The following is a 20724-nucleotide window of genomic DNA, read 5'->3' as shown; positions in this document are numbered from 1 at the left end:
ATGGGTAATATATTACATTTTTGTTAAATCTGTTGTGATTTGCAGATGTTTTTTGGAGCGATAGATTTTTTTTCGATGTAATGTTATCTTCATTTATTTTTTCCTAGTTTGCAAATACAGTTTTCTGCCAAGTTGCAGCCCGGTCCGCCCATGATGCCAAATTAAGCGACTTCCTCAGGCGGCAGAAGTCTGGGGGCAGCATCAGGCAGAAGCAGGAAGTTAAGAAAGTGCCTGGCCGACCTATACTGGGGACAACTGTACCTGGCCGACCTATACTGAGGGCAACTGTACCTGGCTAACCTATACTGAGGGCAACTGTACCTGGCTAACCTATACTGGGGGCAACTGTACCTGGCTAACCTATACTGGGGGCAGCTGTACCTGGCCAACGTATACTGGGGGCAACTGTACCTGGCTAACCTATACTGGGGACAACTGTACCTGGCCAACCTATACTGGGGGCAACTGTACCTGGCTAACCTATATTGGGGGCAGCTGTACCTGGCCAACGTATACTGGGGGCAACTGTACCTGGCTAACCTATACTGGGGACAACTGTACCTGGCCAACCTATACTGGGGGCAACTGTACCTGGCTAACCTATACTGGGGACAACTGTACCTGGCCAACCTATACTGGGGGCAACTGTACCTGGCTAACCTATATTGGGGACAACTGTACCTAGCTACCAATACTGGGGGCACCTATAACTGGCTACCTACCTATACTGAGGGTGTTTTTTAGAGGGCTTATAAAGTGCGCTGCATATTGTCGCATCCTCATAAGTTTGACTCAGGCAGCAAAAAGTCTAAGAACCGGCTCTGCCAAGTTGGGGATGTTTATCGCTTTAAAAAGAGGATGTTTATCGCTTTCAATCAGTTATTTCACAACTGCAGCTAAAGTAGATTTGGATCCTATAACATAAACGAGCCAATGAAAGTGCAGAACCTCGTATACGTTGTTGACATTCAGCGGTGACATCCCAATGCCTTCTGGATTACGTGAAAGATATCAGGATTAAAGAAATTTCCCATGAAATCCTTGAACATTGTCCTTTTTTATGCCTGGCCTGATGATTAGTCCCCTACCTAGCAAGAAATACGCAGACAGCTCACGGTGACCCTGAACCACCTAGAAGATATAAAGGGCTTAAAGAGGGATTGTCCCCTTAAAAATCTAATTTCAACAGCAAATGGTCTGAGTGTATTAAGTGATAAAGATGCTAATCCTGCATTCAAAACTTTTTCTGCTGTTATGGTTTGGAGTTATCACACATCTTAAGAGCACTGGCCCTTTAAGTGTCATTGCCAAACAGTTGCATGCTGGGGGTATTTTTATCTATAATATATTCCTCCTCTTCCCTTTAGTTCCCCCCTCCTAACGACATAAGACAGTGCACTTCCTAGTACAGACCTCAGTGGAAGTGTCTGTAGACTCTTGAAGGAGGGCGGGTAAGGAATAAACAATTAGCAAGAGGAGAAAAAAAGAGTGAGGGAGGAAATTATGTCAGGAGTTCAAAGGCAGCCAAGATGGAAAAAGCCTAGAATAGGATTCTCTGCTTCTCCTTTATAAAATCCACAGGAATCATAACGTGGACAGTGCAATACATCTGTTATGTAAATAGAACTAGTATTTATCTACTTATATATGTGTATTTTATTTCTAGGTTAGCAGGGGTGTCACTTTTTCTTTGTGGACCTAAACTCTTGCACAGGACAGAAGGAAAACAGAGAGAAATGCACCCTGTATGTATTTAGAGAGTTTAGCCTGTCTAATTCACCCTCATCTCTGACTAATCATAACTGTAATTTGATCTCTCAGCTGTGTCAATGGGCTGCATCAGCGGAGCAGCTAATTTGTAAGCACAGGATGTTAACCTTACGTCTGCTTCCATGAAAGCAGGAAGTAGACACAGTGCAGATTTATTGCGGGATTTTTAACAGTTGTAACAAAGAAATGTTTTTTTCTCTTTACAGGTTATTATGATGTTGCTTATCTTTTGGAGCAGAGAGGAAGTTCTGAGTCCAGGTCCCCTGTAAAGAGACCAAGAAGCCCTCTATTGAGAAGCAATGCTAATTGTCATTTTGGCTTCATAAAATGGAAGGTATTTGCGATAATTCAGCTGCAAGTGAGCACCTGTGGTTTCCCATGATGCATCACTTCCAAAAGTAACAAGTCTGAAACAGGCTGTCTGCATGTGGGATTGGTGTGGCTCTGTAAAAGGTATTAGTTACAGGCTCACTACACACCAGCGGTTCTGGATGTGCAGCCCGGGTTTCAGGAGCATAAAGAGATGATTTGCATATTCAGAAGTGCTGTATTATGGGAAACCACAGTTCCTCATTTACAGCTAATTTATCCCAACACATTCTATTTCAAAGTGAATGGGAACCGCATTTAAAAAAAATGAAGCAAATACTTACCTAAGGAGAGGGAAGGCTCTGGGTCATATAGAGCCTTCCGTCTTCTCTCTCGGTGCCCTCTATCCTGTGCTGGCTCCACCCCCCCCCCCCCCCCCCCCCGTTTCAAACCCCTGCCGAAACAGTATTTGGAAGACTTCGGGAGGCGTGTCCTCCCGAACACGTGCGGCTCCATACTGCACAGGCACGAGCGTGCAAGAGAGCGTGCTTGCGCAGGTGCAGTACGGGGCCGCCCTTCTTCAGGAGCACACGGGCTCCCTGAAGACTTCTGAAGCCTCCTTCGGCTGGATAAAGCAGTATTTGACTAATTTAGTCAAATACTGCTACCAGACGAGCCTGCACTGGATCGAGGGGACCAGGAGAGGAGCTGGAAGGCTCTGTAGGACCCAGAGCCTTCCCTCTCCTTGGGTAAATCACTGGACACTTTTGCGATTTCAGAGCGATCGTGGTCAGCACTTTTATAAGCACTGTACCGCGCTCACTCCTGATTCGCTCCAAAAATGCTGCAGGTAACGTGTTTGCAATTGCCACTAATCACCAGAACGCCCGTGATCTGCGCCAATCGCGGCAGTGAGAACTGCATAGGGTAGAATAGCACTAGCGCTTTTAAAAAGCGCTAGCGCTTTGGCGATTAGTGGGAATTGCCCGCTAATCGCCCTAGTGTGACCGGGCCCTAAAATTACATTTCCTTCCTATCTATTATATCTCAAATCCTATGCAAATAATGTCCTGGACCAGGGACCTTAGCAAGTAGGTACGTGAGAATGCTATCTTATATTGTAAGCCTATTTGGCAGGGCCCTTCTCCCTGTGTACTCTTCCCCACCACCAAATGGACTCAATGCACACATATACAATGTATATTTTTGTCTGTTTATGCCCCTATTACAGGCCCTGAAACGATCGTCAGTTAGATGACAATATACTGTATATGTCATGTGTTTATGCCCCTATTACAGGCCCTGAAACGATTGTCAGTTAGACGACAATATACTGTATATGTCATGTGTGCATTGGGACAATAATCTACATCATTAGTCCTGAAGTCTGTGTTGCGGACCCATCTCTTGTGCATTGGATTATCTGCTGCTACGGGTTCTGGCACCAGCACTGCACCACAAAAGGTGTGCGGTTCTATTGGTTCTATCAGGCAGGAAAAGGAGGCAGGAGCTCCCCGAGTGCTCACACCTCAATATACAGTGCAGTGGGCAGCGCCACCGAAGGGCCCGAGAGTACTACTTATCTGTCAGCATCGTCAGGATGTCCAAAAGGTCTTCTCCACTTCATTCAGTCACAGCGTCTCCTCTCTCCTCAGCGTCTCCTCTCAGTACTGCTCCGTCCCAGTACTGCACCGCTGGAGGGGTCAGAGAAGAAGAGACCTGTGACTGTGTGTAGTGGAGACTTTCTGGACTTCCTGACGACACTGACAGGTGAGTAGTACCCTCAGTCCTTCTTTAGCGATGCCCACCGCACAGCATATGGGAGGGGGGTAGGCAACTTAATCCTGGGGGACACATCTAGCTATCTATATGGGGGAAAGTTGGGCTACCTAATCATGTGGGGGGTACATCTGGCTACCTCTACTGGAGGGAGGGCTACCTATTTATGGGGGGGGGGGGGGCACAACTAGCTATCTACCGGGGGGCTAACTAATCATGGGGGACACTTCTGGCCATCTATACTAGGCGGGAGACTACCTATGAATGGGGAGCACAGCTGGCCATTCAGTCTGATGGAGTGGGGCAGGGGGGTCCATCAGTGGTTGGGGAAGAGGGGTCAAGAGGCCTCCTAAGGTACAGTTGCCCCAGGACCCCATTGGCGCCAGAACCGGCCCTGGGTGTAACTTAAATGCCCCTCTCACTCTCTCTATACATATACTGTTTATATACTGTATATCCAGTATATATACACACACACATATATTTTAGCTTGTGCAGCACTATGCAGTACAGTGGATTAGAATAGCTGTAGATCACATAGACATTTCTAAACGCAGTGTTATATTTGGCTGCCAGGAGGATGAAATCCTTTATCACCTTTAGGCGGAATGGTATTTAAATACACTCTGGTTCTTCTGCCTAATCCCCCTTCTGGTTTTATCTCTGGGAAAAATGCTGAAAAGAAAATAATTACATTTTTCCTCCTGTATCTTACAACACAAATGAAAGCACTTTGCCTTAAATAATACATCTGCGAATCCCCGAGGAGGATTTTCTCTCTTATGGAGCACATTTTAAGCAAGACAGATCAAAACTATGCATATATCTGTATGTTTGAAATCCAAGCCGGGGCTGAGCACTTCCCTGACACTTGCAGTGTTTATGCTTGTAGGGTTTTCCTTGCATGCTGTACAACCAAATGTAATGGGGAGGGAGGTAATCACTGCTGGGATGATGAAGCAGGATTGGACTGGCGGTCTGGCCACACTGGGAGTCGGCGTAGCATTGTTAGCAGTGGTGTAGCAATAGGTAGCAGAGGCGCTTGGCTTTGTACCAGACATATTACAGTTGCTCCATCATTTGCCTGATGAAGCAGGTCTGCACCTGCAAAACGCTTTGCATTGTGGAGTATTCAAATAAAGTTAATTATTGACAAAAATCAACAGAATCGTGGCTACTGATTGGGAAGGTAAGTCCAACACTACCTCCCATTTTTAAATGTTTTTTTAACATATTTTGTACTTGTCTTGGTGCCTCTGTTCAAACTATCAGCAAATAGGGGAAGCAGAGGTTGTGACCGCACTGGCCCTCTTGGACTAGAGGGGCCCACTAGGGGCTCTTCCTTAACCACAGTATTAGCTCTTCAATGGTGCTATGCTGATAATGATCACTTCTACTATATATATATATACTCTTTGAATAGTAAATTAGAATCATTAACGAGCTGTTCCCCATCCTCTGCTTACACCTCTCATACTGTGGCGGTACTTGGCGAGTGTTGTTGCAGTTACAATGGTCGAAAGAGGACTATAAAATTTGTTTAAAAAGAAAAAATACATACATAAATAATTAGCAGTACAGGTAGTCCCCGCCGATACGAACGCCCGACTTACGAACGACCCGCCGATACGAACGGCATGGATTCGGTGTTTCCATGGGAACAAGGCAAAAAACATTTTTTCAAATTGGACTTGTAGTTTTTGAAAAAATCGATTTTAAAAAAATTCAAAGAAAAAATGGCTTTTAAACTTGTATAAGCAGGTGCAGAGGGCAGAGGTGACACAGAGGGGGACACTGGAGGCACAGGGGGGCACAGAGGAGGTACAGGGGACAGAGATAGCACATTGTATCGACTTAAGAACAGATTCAGGTTAAGAACGAACCTACAGTCCCTATCTCGTTCCTTAACCGAGGACTACCTCTATTATGGAATGGAATCAGAATCAGAATGCACACTGATCCAAATAGCGGCACTACACGAAGCCGTCGCACAGGGCTCTACGGATCCGAAAGCCTGCCGCGCTTCCTGGAGAGAAGATCGGCAGTAAATGCCATCTCTTAGCGCGCTTCCCGCTCCAATAAACGTATCTCTCACGGATTAGGTTATGAGGGCTTCAATAAAATAAGACGGCAGAACGGCATTAACACGTTATTAAAATCAGATCAATGTGTCTGAACGAGGATGTAATACGCTCATTGTACGCTATGGCAGTCCCCGGCAAATGAGATGACAGGTGTAGGTCGCATTCCTCTGGCCTCAGACGAGAATAAGACATCAATTGTACAGACAGTCATCCATAAATCTATTAGGCACACAGTACATGAAATCATCTAATAGCACGACACTTCGGAACAGGAGATCTGGCTACGGAATGTGGCTAAAAAAAAGCAAGTTCTCATAAAATACAAGTTAAAGGGCATGGATGGCTTCCCAGAAGGAAAACAGAGCTTTTTTACAGTACCCCTGAACCAAGTTTATTTTTTATTAACATATTATCTGTGGTGCTGCGTCACAGCACCGTCCTTGCCTTCCCCACCAAAAGTATCCTTAGAGCCCTTTTACACTGTGGCGGTGCAATTTGCCGTACTGCTACCGCAGCCTAATGAAAGTCTATGGGGAAATTCATACTTCCCACGCTGCAGTACGCTGCGCCGGAAGTGCCCAATTTAACGCTACGTTACCACAGGGCTCCTGCAGCCATATGCGTTGGGCCGGAAGTAATGTTAGTCTATGCCGATGCAGGGTTCTTTAAACACATTGGCGTTGTGATGGATGGGGCAGCAAACTGAAGGAGGCCAAATTGGGCTGTAATGCCATAGGAAGAGGAGGAGGACCATCCTCACCCCCAGCGCCCCCTGCACTGCTCAGTCATAAAATTAGACTAAGCAGAACGTTGATCATGGGCGGGGAGGAAGTGGCAGTATGGCTTATGGTCCAGATACTGCACACAGTGTGCAGGAACTATGCTGCACAAGAATTTATAACTATCCTGAAGCATGCACACGTCGTAGCTCTCCAGTGCACTGTGTGCAGTATCGAGAACCATAAATGAGGAGTATAAGAGGGCGTTCCCAGGGACGGGAGAAGAGGAGGAAAACTGCCCCCCCCCCCCACAATGGATAATTAAAAACGGAAAAAAATTGGTTCTGTTTAATAAGGGATTCAAACCCTGGGCAAATGTTCGAACCCTTCGTCAAAGCTTCACCGTTAAAGTGTACCCAAGCTGAAGCTCAGGTCCAAAATCACATACTTTTTGTACCTAAGAAGAGGGAAGTCTCTGTCTGGGAACCTCTGGAGCATCGGGACTGCGCACCTCTGCAACAACCGGAGCAGTACAGCCAAGCTCGCTACGAGAAGCAATCAATGGGACAAGCCTCTATTGAATCCAGAGGCTTCCCTTAGGCAGGTACCGGTATGTGTTTTTGTACCTGAGTTTAGTACACTTTCAACCGTAGGCTATTCAGCCACTCCTTCCTGAGGTCCTGGTGGCGATGGACCGATACCTCCATCTTGAAGAGAGCCGACTGAAGAAGTGGAAGCCCAGGTGTAAGGGATCATTGGCGATCTGCAATGCTCTGGAGTACAGTCAGGTGTTGTAGAGGAGGACCAGAAGTGGAAGTGGTTTCCTTTCCTGTTTGTGGTCCTTGGTTGTGAGGAGATAGCACCTAGCTTGCCGACCTGGGATCTGTTTGTGAGGAAGTCTCTGGTCCACAGGTGTAAGGTAGGGTGGACCTCAAGTGTTGTGAGGTTCTCCTGAAGTATTTGAGGGCTGATGGTGTTAAACGCCGAACTAAAGTCAAGGAGAATCCTGGTGTGTGTCCGGTCCATCCAGGAGATCATTGATGAGCTCCAGGCAGATGTTAATGGTGTCGTCGGTGGACCTGTTTGCTCTGGTGCGGGTTCAGCAGGGCCTCTGCAGAGACAGAGAGCTCAAAGAGACCCGGAGATAAGTAATGTGGTTATTTCTTTACTTAACTGGGGCTTCCTAAAGCCCCATAAGCACAGATGCCTCCCTTGCTGTCCTCTCGCATGCCTCCTTTAAGCCGCAATCTTCTCCTGTCTTCGGATCAGTGACTTCAGGGGCTTTTTGCGCATGCACGGACCTTCTGCACAAGCGCAGAAGACCCCAGCTGATGTCATTCAGTCAGACTGAGCCGCGTACCGGGGGTTGATTGCGGCTCAACGGAGGATTGCAGGAGGACTGCGGGAGGGACGCATCCATGCTTATGGGGCTGGTGGAAGCCCCGGGTAAGTGAAAAGATGGCCCCTTTACTCATCTCTAAATATCTTTAAGGAGGGGTAGAACCATACTTTCAAAAGTTTTTATGATGTGATATGGTGCCTTTTTTGCTTCCGGGTGACTACACAGCATGTCAAGCATGATGTCACAAATGCTGCCACTGTAAGTGGCCAGGAGATTGGGGGGCTTTCACTCCCATGTAAAATAGTGCGAAGCGCCGCAGGAAATGTCAGCCCGGCACCCATGTAAAATAATATTTACTTTATAAGTACACTTATCTTGAAATGACATTTTCATTTTCCATTATAAACACCGAAATGAAAACATTGAAATTGGAAAATATTCACAAACGGGTAAAAAAAACCCCACATCAATCAACGTATGAGTCAGGAGCGCTCCATTCAGACCGACGCCTAATGACATTTTTAGGATGCCGGTGATCTAATTAGCATGCAAATATTATTATTGAGCTAATTATTATGTCAGTGATTAGGGCAGAGCTCCCAGACTAATTCATCAGGGCGCAAAAATAAGAGAAGAAAAGATCAGAGACGCTAATTAAAAATATCTTCAGAACACGCTTTAACTATTTTGAAGGGTTTATAAATTGCCGTCACCCGGAGAGGGAAAAAACGCCATCCCCAATTAAAGGATGTAAAAATGTTCTATACGGAAAAGCGTCTGCAGTGGAATAGGAAATAACTGTACATTAAGGAGGTTTCTACTATTCAGGGGAGAGCTAGTTGTTTATTAAACAAGCTGAATTTTAATTAAATCCCTTTAATTAACAGCATGGAAGATAGCATTTCTGCAGAGAAGAGATTGTCTGCCTGGTACGGTTCCAATCAGCCATGGCGCCGCACTTGCCAACATCCTGTTCAGAAATGGGGCGACAGTTCCTCCCTCCCATATGCGCTTTTTGACAGTCGGAACAAGCGGCGTGGCGTAGTGACAGGGCCCCCGCCTCCACATGTGCTCAGATCTGCAGAAACAGGGGCTAAATAAACGGGCAGATTATTATTAAAACGGGTATTCAGGATTAGAGATAGTGAATGAGAGACTAATAAATGTACGCAGTATAAAAGTGAGCCAATCGTATGAACTTCCTGGTGATTTTGATTAGTTCTGATCCAAGATACGTACGAGCCTGAATTACTACCATCTTATTCACCATCTCTGTTCAAGGACAATTGAAGTGAGGGGGATATGGAGGCTGCCATATTTACTTCCCTTTAACCACCTGACGACCATAGGCTTACACCCCCCTAAAGAGCAGGCTATTGTTCACAATACAGGGCTATGCAGCTTGGTCAGGTTGCTGCACAGCCCTGCAACGAAGCACGCACATGATTTTCTCCTCCTTTTAGTGTCCTTAACCTCCTGAGCGATATGCCCGACACTGTGTTGGGCAAGGAAAACTTGCTGAAAGCGGTATGCCCGACACAGTGTCAAGCATGCCGCTCAGGGGGTTTCCCTAGCTACAGGAGCCCCACAGTATAAGTTAGCTAGGTACTGCATCGGGGCATAACTTGACGGCTGCATTGGGGGAATTAGGGGGAGATCGGGGGGGTGGGGGACACTATGCCTTACATCACTAATGCTGCAGATAGTGTACAGGAGCCCCTGCACCTAGCTAACTTATACAGTGGGGCTCCTGTACCTATCTACCCTATACTGGGGACACCTATCTAGCCTATAGTGGGCGGCACCTATCTAGCCTATAGTAGGGGGCACCTATCTAGCCTATACTGGGGGGCACCTATCTAGCCTATAGTGGGGGGCACCTATCTAGCCTATAGTGGGGGGCACCTATTTAGCCTATACTGGGGGGCACCTATTTAGCCTATACTGGGGGCACCTATCTAGCCTATAGTGGGGGGCACCTATCTAGCCTATACTGGGGACACTTATCTAGCCTATACTGGGGGGCACCTATCTAGCCTATAATGGGGGCTCCTATCTAGCCTTTAGTGGGAGGCACCTATCTAGCCTATAGTGGGGGGCACCTATCTAGTCTATAGTGGGGGGCACCTATCTAGCCTATAGTGCGGGGCACCTATCTAGCCTATACTGGGGGGCACCTATCTAGTCTATAGTGGGGGGTGCCTATCTAGCCTATAGTGGGGGGCACCTATCTAGCCTATACTGGGGGGCACCTATCTAGCCTATACTGGGGGCCACCTAACCAGACGATCCTGGGGGGCACCTAACCAGCCGATCCTGGGGCACACCTGTACCTAACTAGCCTATCCCAGGGGACACCTTGCACTTACCTAGCGTATACTGGGGGCACCTAGACCTGGCTACCTACCTACAATAGTTTGCAGGGGATTCCGAAGACAGATGGGCACCACGCGGTGGGCGACTCAGGACAGGTAATGTATAAATGCGCACATGGGAGTACATTTTTACATGGGGGGGGGGGGGGAGGCACCGATGAGGCAACGGGAGCGGCCAGTGATTTCATGTTGAAATTTAGCGGGAATCAGCCTGCAGAGTATGGGCAGCCGACCGATCTCTCTCTAATCAGATTTGATTAGATAAAGATCTATCTCTTGGTCTAATCTGCCCATCATCTCTATTGTATTAGTGCAAGTTGAGCAGCTGCAGCTTGGAAGTATAAATGATGAGAGATTTTGGGGAGTATTTTTAGTGCAATTTACTCTGGGTGAAATGTACATTTACACGTATGTATTTTACGAGTCTCCAACCATTACGAGTCTCCAACCAATGGTCGACCGACTGCTCACTTCCGCCACGGCAGGCTTCAAGAGCCCGAGTGCTTCTGAAGATGGGTGGCTCCACAGTGCGCATGCGCTCTCTCAGGCACTCGCGCATGCTCAGTACAGAGCTGCCGATCCTTGGAAGCACTCGGGCTCCTGAAAACTTCTGACGCCTCCCATGGTGGGGGCTCTGAATGGGGGACACAGCGGTGGAACGAAGGGAGCATAGGAGGAAAGGAAGGCTCTATAGGACCCAGAGCATTCCTTCTCCTTGGGTAAGTATCTTTTTATTTTAATTAGGCTTCAGGTTTGCTGTTTTCCCTGTACTGGGGCTGCCTGTATGCTGCTATTCACCCCACTCGTACATGTCATTTATAACACGGCTGCACACAGTGCTCTGTTTTGTCCTACACACATATGCCCGGAGATCGGCCCTGGCAGTCAGGCAGGATGATGAAGAGGTGAGATAACCTTCAGCGCTGCTAATCACAGGAGCAATACAGGAATTATGTCCAAACCCTGTCAAAGTAAAAGGTCACATCTTTGGCGTTCTGTATATCAGCTTCCCCCGTAAGAAAAGTGACATCCAGCTGAAGCCCAGGACAATGGGAAAGGAAATACATGAAGCAATATAACCCACTGTAACCTTTACGAAAACAAACTCTATACCTTGTGACTGCCTGGGGCACACGCGGCGCAGCATCCGCGTCCCGCGCCGCTGCTCCAGCTACCCTGGTATAACTCACAGGAGAGGGGTGACATTACTGCCATTCCTGGAAACACTGTACAGAGCAGAACTGGGACAAAGTGGACCTGTCAGAGCTGAAAACAAACTCTATACCTTGTGACTGCCTGGGGCACATGCGGCGCAGCATCCGCGTCCCGCGCCGCTGCTCCAGCTACCCTGGTATAACTCACAGGAGAGGGGTGACATTACTGCCATTCCTGGAAACACTGTACAGAGCAGAACTGGGACAAAGTGGACCTGTCAGAGCTGAAAAAAAAAACCTCTATACCTTGTGACTGTCTGGGGCACACGCAGCGCAGCATCTGCGCCCCGCGCCGCCGCACCAGCAGCCCTGGTATAACTCACAGGAGAGGGGTGACATTACTGCCATTCCTGGAAACACTGTACAGAGCAGAACTGGGACAAAGCGGACCTGTCAGAGCTGAAAACAAACTCTATACCTTGTGACTGCCTGGGGCACACGCAGCGCAGCATCCGCGTCCCGCGCCGCTGCTCCAGCTACCCTGGTATAACTCACAGGAGAGGGGTGACATTACCGCCATTCCTGGAAACACTGCATAGAGCAGAACTGGGACTAAGTGGACCTGTCAGGTCTGCTGGATGGAACCAGACAGCCTGAAGCAATGAGAAAATGAGTGGGCCTACTGTAGTAAACTGCAGGAGCCGTCATATCCTAGAACTGACGTGTCTCGTCATGCACAGGAAAGCTGCTCAATTTCCTTTTCTTTTATTTAAATGTTGCACGCATAGCATACATGAAAAAGGCACCTGGACAAAAAGAGTGCAGATAATTGCCGATAGTAAAATATTGGTAAAATTAGTGATATTCTATTGGTGGATTCCAATAGTAAAACATTGGCAATGTTTACCGATATTTTACTATGGCTAAACCTAACCCTCCTCTACCCTAAGACCCCCCCTGGAGGTGTCTAACCCTAAAACCTCCCTCCCCCCGGTGGTGCATAATTGTAAGAAACACCCCCCCCCCCCCCCCCCCTCCTGGTTGTGCCTTAGGCCTTGTTTCCATCTGTGTGCTTCTAATCCGCTTCTGTCCGCCTTTTATCAGCACATCAATGTTACAGATTGATACATGTTGCTGAAAAGCGGACAGAAGTGGACAGAAGTGCACAGATGGAAACAAGGCCTAACCCTAAGGCATCGTTCACATCTAACTAGCGCAGATGGCCGTGCGATCCAAACGCAGCACATCCGATTGCACACCATCTGCGCCGCTGCCCGCTGCACTGCTGATCCCATCCATTGACAGTGATGGGATCAGCTCTGCGCTTGCGGGCAAAATGCAGGCAGCAGTACGCAAGCGCTTCATAGCACATTGTACTGCTGCGCAGCACACTAGATGTGAACGGTAAAAGGACTGTCTATGCCCTTCTGCAGTTCCTGCATTTCAGCACATCATACACACTTCCAAATGCGCACGGAAGCGTATGATGTGAAGGAGGCCTAACACCGCATGCACAGTGGGCCTGAACTCACTAATGCAGTTGTGTGTGCAGTTGTGTCCGCTTTTCAGCAACATATCAATGTTACAGATGCTGAAAAGCGGACACAACTGCGTACAACTGCGTTAGTGGGCTCAGGCTCTAAGAGAAAACTTCTACTGCGCATGTGCAGAACACATGGGATGGCAATGGGAGCGCAATAAGGAGGTGCGTGGCCCAGGGCAGCGCATTCGTTTGCAGTAGCCTCTGACCGGCCACAACTGGCCAGCTTTGAGGGGGTCGCTGCTGCTGACTGCATGGAGTTGCTGACTGCAGGAGGCCGCTGACTGCAGGGAGCTGCTGACTGCAGGAGGCTGCAGACTGCAGGGAGCTGCAAGAAGCCCCTGGTAAGTTAAACTGATTTTTTTACAGCACTACCCACCCATACCAGTTTTATGCCTGTAGGTTATTGTATGGGGGCTGGGTGATGGCATTGTTTTGGAAATAATAAGTGCTATTATCTTTAAAAAAAAAAAACTTAAAGGGAACCTGAAGCGAGTAATATTATTTAAAATAAACACATGACGTACCTGCAAAATGAATATTAACCTCACCGTCAGTTCCTCTCAGAAGCTCACCATTTTCTTCTTACAGTGATCCCTTCCAGTTCTGACAACATTTTGTCAGAACTGAAATATACCAATTGCTGTCAGTGATATATTAGCAGCTGTCAGTTACAAATGAATGTGCAAGGTAATGTCCATATTTCCGTATGGCTCAAGTGGGTGATATTACAGTTTAACAGTGTGCTGACCAGGAAGTTGTTATAGGGTAATGGCCATTTTTAAAATGGAGGACAGAGAAATGTATTGATCACAGTGGACAAATGGGATGCAGTAGAGGAGAAAGAGATTGAGGAGTAGACTACACAGGAGGTAAGTGTGACCTGTGTATGGTTATTTTTACTTTTTATTTACAGTTCAGGTTCTCTTTAAAGCAAACCTGTACTGAAAGTGAAAAGTCAAAATAAACATACACACGTCATAATTACCTCCCGTGTAGTCACCGTGACTGATGGAATTCTCTGTCCTCGATTTAGAAAATGTCCATTACCGCGTGACAACTTGCTGGTCAGCACACTATTAAACTGTAATATCGCCTATTTGAGCCATTAGTAAACATGGACATTACCTTGCACATCAGTTGTCCATTCAGTTATAACTGACAGCAGCTGATATATCACTGAACAACAACTGATATATTTCAGTTCTGACAAAATCTTGTCAGAGCTGGAAGGGATCACTGTAAGAAGAAGATTGTGAGCTTCTGAGAGGAACTGACGGTGAGGTAAGTATGTATTCATTTGCAGCTACATCATGTGTTTATTTTAAATAACATTACTTGGTTCAGGTTCCCTTTAAAGGACCACCATCACAAAAAAATTGTAAAATGTAAAATACACGTAAACTCATACAAATAAGAAGTATGTTTCTTCCAGAGTAAAATGATCTATAAATTACTTTTCTCCTATGTTGCTGTAATTTACAGCAGTTAGTAGAAATCTGATGGAACCGACAGGTTTTTGACTAGTCAATCCCTTTATGGGGGATTCTCAGTATTTCATTTATTCTTTACAAAATCACTCCCAAGAAAGGATCTACATAAAAACACAGGCCACCCCTCCTACCTGTTTGCACACTGTTTTGGCAGTTGGACTAAGCAACTGCTGATCACTAAGTGCTTTTGAAAATAAAGAAAATCTCCTATGAGGAAATAAGCTAGTCCAAAACCTGTAAGTTCTGTCATATTTCTACTACCTACTGTATGTGACAGGAACATATAAGAAAAGTAATTTATAGCACATTTTACTCTGGGAGAAATACCCTTTTATGTGTTTTTAAAGTATTTTAAATTTGACAGTTTTGTTTGCAATAGTGATCCTTTAAGTAACCCTTTGAGGATACCTGAGGTGACATGTGACATGATAAGTGAGACATTGTGTATGTACAGTACCAAGCACACAAATAACTATGCTGTGTTCCTTTTTTTTCTTTCTCTGCCTGAAAGAGTTAAACACCAGGACTGGGTCAGACTACAGTGTGACTCTCACTGATAAGAAATTGCAACTATAAAACACTTTCCTAGCAGAAAATGGCTTCTGAGTGCAGAAAAGAGAAAAAAATGGTCAATAGTTCATAGATTTTAGCTCTGGCATACTTCAATGAATGTGTCATTGAGCAAAAACAATAAAAGAGTAAACGCTTAAAAAGTACATTTAAACATAAAATAACACTGTGGAATATCTTAAAAGTCATCTTTAGGAGAGGGAGGATAGATACAATTGTTTATTTCATCAGTTTATTTTCACCTCGGGTGTCCTTTAAAATCTCATTGATAGTTGCAGGCCAGATGCTTTCCTCGTGACAGGTTTCCTTTATAACTCTCTTCTCTATTTGCCTGTGGAAGACGGCCAATACAGCCAGGTTCTCCATGTATCTTTTAGAATAGCGGTTGAAAAATTGGGTTGAAAATATGTAATGCAGGGATGTGGAGCAGAAGAACCTTCGCCTGGCCGGAGATGGAAAAATTGTATTTTGACAGAGAGTCGGTTTAATTTGCTCGGCTCCATCAAAGGGAATGTGAAGGTGTCGGCGGCGCGATGCCTCAGCTACAGGGAGGATTTCTCTTGTTCTATTCGGCATTCTGCTCCTTCTAATGAGGCTGCTTTGCATTTTGCCGGAGCGGAGGAGATCGGGGAAAGGGCTTACTCTGATTATCTCATAAATGTGTCATTTCAGCAGCCTCTTCCTGAGCTAAATTCTGAAAAATGTTAACAGAACGGAACGATAATAAAACCTCACCTGGAAAAATGCAGCCACGTTTTCCTTTATTAAAATAAAACATTCCAGCCTCGGACTGGCGGAGCGGACGCAGCTGATCTGGCAATATATCTCTTTAGAAGGAGCCGCCATACCCAGGGCCAGCTTATATTGCTCCAGGGAGAGCAGAAAATGTTTTCACTAAAGCAGCAGACTGAAAACACGAGTCCAGGTGAACATTAGCCAAGAACCTGTGCTAAAGGGAATACCTGTTCACGTCACAGAAGAGACTGGAGAGAAAGATCGTAAAGTGAAAAGTGCAGGTCTCTGCACCTGTGCACTTGTTTTCAAGGAGGGTAGAGTGAAGACACATGCACAGGGAAATGATTGCCTTGGCTGATGACAAGAGATAAGAAATCTTCAACTGCTCTCTGCAGTGAACATAAATGCTTTTACACACAGGGAATACTTGGGAATGCTTTTGTCATGATTCTGATGCATTGGTGTGCAATGCAAGGGAATCGCAAGGAAGATTGTTCTGTCAGTATGCAAGAAACACTGAGACTGGAATTAAAGGAATACACATAAAGATTTATTGTAAACAGTCTCAAGAGATAAACAGCATAAATGTTGTACATTAAGCTCATGTACAGAGTTATGCAACTAAACTGTTAAACAGCTTACACAAACAATCAGCATTAAGATCATGCAGAGAATCAAATAAACAGGACGCATAAACAATTGAGATTAAGATTATGCAGAGAATCTGACCATCAGGATGCATACACAATTAGCATTAAGTTTATGCAGGGAATTATACTATCAGGATGCATAAACAATTAGCATTAAGTTTATGCAGAGAATTATACAGACGTCAGGCTATTAGTATAAACAATGGTACAACTGGAAACTAACACATAAGCAGAATCTATCAAGTATTGCAGATGCTATGGACCCCCTGCATATAGGATAATATGCAAAGGTATCCAAGCATAACAATAGTGTGCACACTGAACCCCAAACCTGACTATAATATACACATGAGAATCATATACATTATATACAAAGGCAGAGCATCAGAATTATAATCGGCAAGCAACGGAACGTCATACATCCAGGGTCAAACCAGAGATACAAACAAGATATAATCGCTTAGGCAAATGGTTAGTCAAATACAGCAAACAGGTCAAACACGATAATTACAGATACAAGGCTGAGCAAGACAAGAAGGCTAGGACTCAGGATCAGGAACAGACATTGATGAGCTAGCACAGGGTGGTCTGTTAAAGCAGCTTATATAGTGTGCAAGAAAGTCAGATGACAAAGTCCAGGTGAACACAGACCTGCCCTCATTAAATCTGCAATAACAGTTCTTGCGAGTGAGACCTCTGCTGGTGGCAGAGAATAGTTCAAGCAGTTTCAAACACTGAGGACACAGAGGACATCTGCTGGCGAAATGGAGGAAGTTCATCAATAGTTCAGGAAATTTGCCAGCAGATGCATTTTGTGACAGCTTTCAAAAGTTTTTTTTTTAATGTAAATAAGAGTAGTACAAACATTTTTTGGGGAGTATAAACCCACATTAAAAAAAACCTTAAGTGACATGTGACATGATGAGATTGACGTGTATAGGTGAAAAGTCCATTTATTTGGAATTAATCAGGCTAAACTTTCTAAATACACAGAGGGTACATTTTTCTGTTTTCCTTTTGTCCTGTGTGAAAAGTTCAGGCCTGCTTTAAGCCCGACACTGACAAAACTGCAACTCTTATTAATATAAAAATACAAGTTAACATTACATAAGCTCATTTTTTAAATAAGCCACTGTAAGAGTTAGCGTATGCCCTGCAGGAGCCGCAGCCAGCGGCGGGCCGAAATCTGCATTTTCCAGCGATGGACGAGCACAGGAATGAGAGAGCCCGTCTGGAACTTTTATTATTACGAGCAATTATAAGACCTCTCTGCTAATTACCAGTCATCTAAACAGCTCTCTAATCTGATTAGAATAATGCGGCCTCTGAATATGGAAATGTATTCACAGAGCTGGAGAAGCATTATGAAAAATGTTTGACTGAATAATAATAATTTCTGTCCCCGGGAAATCTGCGCTGCTACGACTATGTGCTGCCTGTGATATAGAAGATTGTGAACAATTAAAGAAAAAGTACATTTTTGTTGTTTTCACCCTTTAGCAGTGAATTTATTTAGAGGCTTGCAAGTGCTGTAGGCCAGTTTATTTTAGCACATTATTTTATTTATTTGTTACATTTCCCTGCTTCTAATTAGTACTGCTGTAATGTGTATTTATAGCCACTTGTCACTAGGGGGCAGTATGAGACAATAACAGAGGACTTCTGCTTTCAGTTTCTATATTTTTTGCTAGCAGAGAGAGATCAAAGCATTCCAAGAATTTACAGCACAGCGAGTTCTGCCGACTGAGCTCAAAAGCAGTGCACTTATATAAAACGTTTGCAGCTGCTAATGGGTTAAAAAAGTGAGCTAAGGAGGATATGGGACATTTATAAAACTAATATTGTGTTATTACTGCTATGCTAGATTCTGATACATTTAACAGTGAGGAGGCGGGGATATCGGAGAAAATTGCATGTAGGGGGAGTGTTGGCTAGGGTTAGGCACTGGTAGAGGTATTCCACGGCAAGGCTGCCCTTTCTACTACCTTGGTTAGCTATGTAGAGAGATGGGCGGCACTTGCAGAAGTATCAGCATAAAAAAACTTTATTCGTTTTGGCTCACTGCATCAAGCAAGTAAAACATCCATGTAAAAAAGATTTCCTACTCGATGGCTGCTGTGGGGTGAGGTGGGAGCGATGGGGGCCGGCTAAGGCTGAATTTCCATTTATGCGAGTTTTCAGTGCTTTAACTTTTTCGAGAACAAAAATTTGCATTAGATCTCGTGCTAATGATAGTCAATGGGCTAGTTTCAGTATGATGCTGCATTTTCTTTTTTTGCATTACACACGCGTTCTTGTCCTAATCATGCATGGTTTTGCAAGTGAAATGCAAAAAAGTTGCATACTTTTACATAGAAAGCAATGAAGCAGGAGTTGTGCATTATTCTAGCCGCATACAAAAATTCACATAAGATTTGTATATTTTTCTATCTTTCCATTTTAAAATTTGCATGCCAATTCTAACACGTGACACACAATCGTTTAGTAAAAACTCAGTCCTAAAGTGAAACTTAGGTGAAGATAAACTGAGATAAACAAATAATTGTATCTCTCCTCCTACCCTTAAACATGACTTTTAGATGTCCCACAGTTTTATGTTATGTTTAAAAATGTCATACAGTAAATGTATTGTTTCACTAAGCTCAATGAAACAGTCTGTCCTGTGTCTCAGAGTGCTAAATTATATGAACTATTAACCTATTTATCTATCCCCTGCTCTCAGAAGCCCAGTCCTGTGCCAGGAAAGTATTTTATGGCTGTAATTATCAGTGAAAGATGCTATAGTCTGACTGGGTCCGGAGTGGAGAAAAACGGTCAGTTGCATAGCTGAATATTAACTCTTTCAGGCAGAGAAAAAAAGAAAAACAACACAGCATATTTATTTGCATGCTTGGCACTGTATATACTTATGTCCATCTCAGCAGTTTTAACATTTTATCTACAGTATGTCCCTATTTAATCAGCAATAACTTTATCCATACTTATGACACCTAAATGAAATATACATAGTTTTTTTCAAGCAAACTAGGCTTTTATCGTATGGCATTTTTTTCCCTCAAACAATTTTGTTTTCTATGCATTTTAATAGAAAAAAGAGGAAAAAAATTGAAAAAAAAGCCCATTATTTCATTTTACCAATTCCAGTTCAAAAATAAAAAGTGCTTCTGTAGATAAAAAACACAAATCTTGTTTTGCTATTTCTACCGTTTATTAAAAAAACTTAAATTACGTTTCTGTCACAATTTATGGTGAGGATATTTGATTCTGAAATAATGCTACAGTGATGAATTTTCACTATGACCTGAGGAAATAAAAGTATTTTTAATGGTAAACATCAATCTTATTGGCTCAGGGAACATATATTCCCTGTCACCAATTAGTGCTACATCAGCTAGTGCCAGAAGTGTGCACAGGGGCAAGGCCAATCGTGCACAGCACTGCTTCAGCTACACGACGTAGATGTATGTCCTCATGGCTTAGAGGAAGTCACATAGGACGTAGATATACTGTAGTGGTGGAAAAAGTGGTTAAGAAATGATTGATATTTGCCATATAATCCTATAGTATAAAACCCTTGTTTGTCTGCGTCCCCTCCTGTTCCTGTGTCTGTGCTATTGCGCTACTGCGTATGTGTAGCACATGGGTGGCCGATGGGACAGGAGGAAGACAGGGCCAGGGGGAAGGTATGTGTGCGGGTCGTGCGCACGTATGCACGCTTACATGCGTCGGCGGTCACAGGGGCGGGAGGGATTGTGAGGAAGGCCTAGAGCCCGTTATATTAACAGGCTTAGGTCTACTAGTGTGTTCATATTGTTTGATCCACAATCAGTCTGCATGTATTCATCTTTACTACTGGCAGACATGAAAAAACCTAGACATCGCCAACTGCCATTTTCTCTAACCACACGGCCTAACAATGCGACAACAAGTTTCAAAGACAGGAAACTGTCAGGACCTAGAAAGCCCTCCCACATCACACTGTGGAGGAGGGGGGGTTTATCACAATATCAGCCATACCACCCCGAGCCCATTCCCCCCCCCCCCCCCCCAGGTAATCAATTTGACAAAAGGTAAAGATTTCTCACGATTGGGATGACGTTTAATCCTTGGTTACAGTTCCTCTTTAAGCTTCTATTTAACATACACCTGAATCTCTTTTTTCATTATCATACATTATCATAATGAATGGAATCGCACTAGGTTA

At 44.7% G+C, this 20724-nt stretch overlaps 1 protein-coding gene across 1 annotated transcript in view; it reads right to left on the bottom strand.

Annotated features, from left to right (window-relative positions):
- The window catches only part of PLXDC2 (plexin domain containing 2), a 634490-nt gene that overhangs the window by 461557 nt on the left and 152209 nt on the right, over positions 1 to 20724 (bottom strand). The gene's annotated exons all lie outside the window — the stretch shown is intronic.

This window comes from Hyperolius riggenbachi, chromosome 5 (assembly GCF_040937935.1).
Source record: "Hyperolius riggenbachi isolate aHypRig1 chromosome 5, aHypRig1.pri, whole genome shotgun sequence".
Classification (NCBI taxonomy): Eukaryota; Metazoa; Chordata; class Amphibia; order Anura; family Hyperoliidae; genus Hyperolius; species Hyperolius riggenbachi.
Note: the sequence above shows the minus strand (reverse complement) of the source record. Positions and strands in the feature narration are given on the sequence as shown.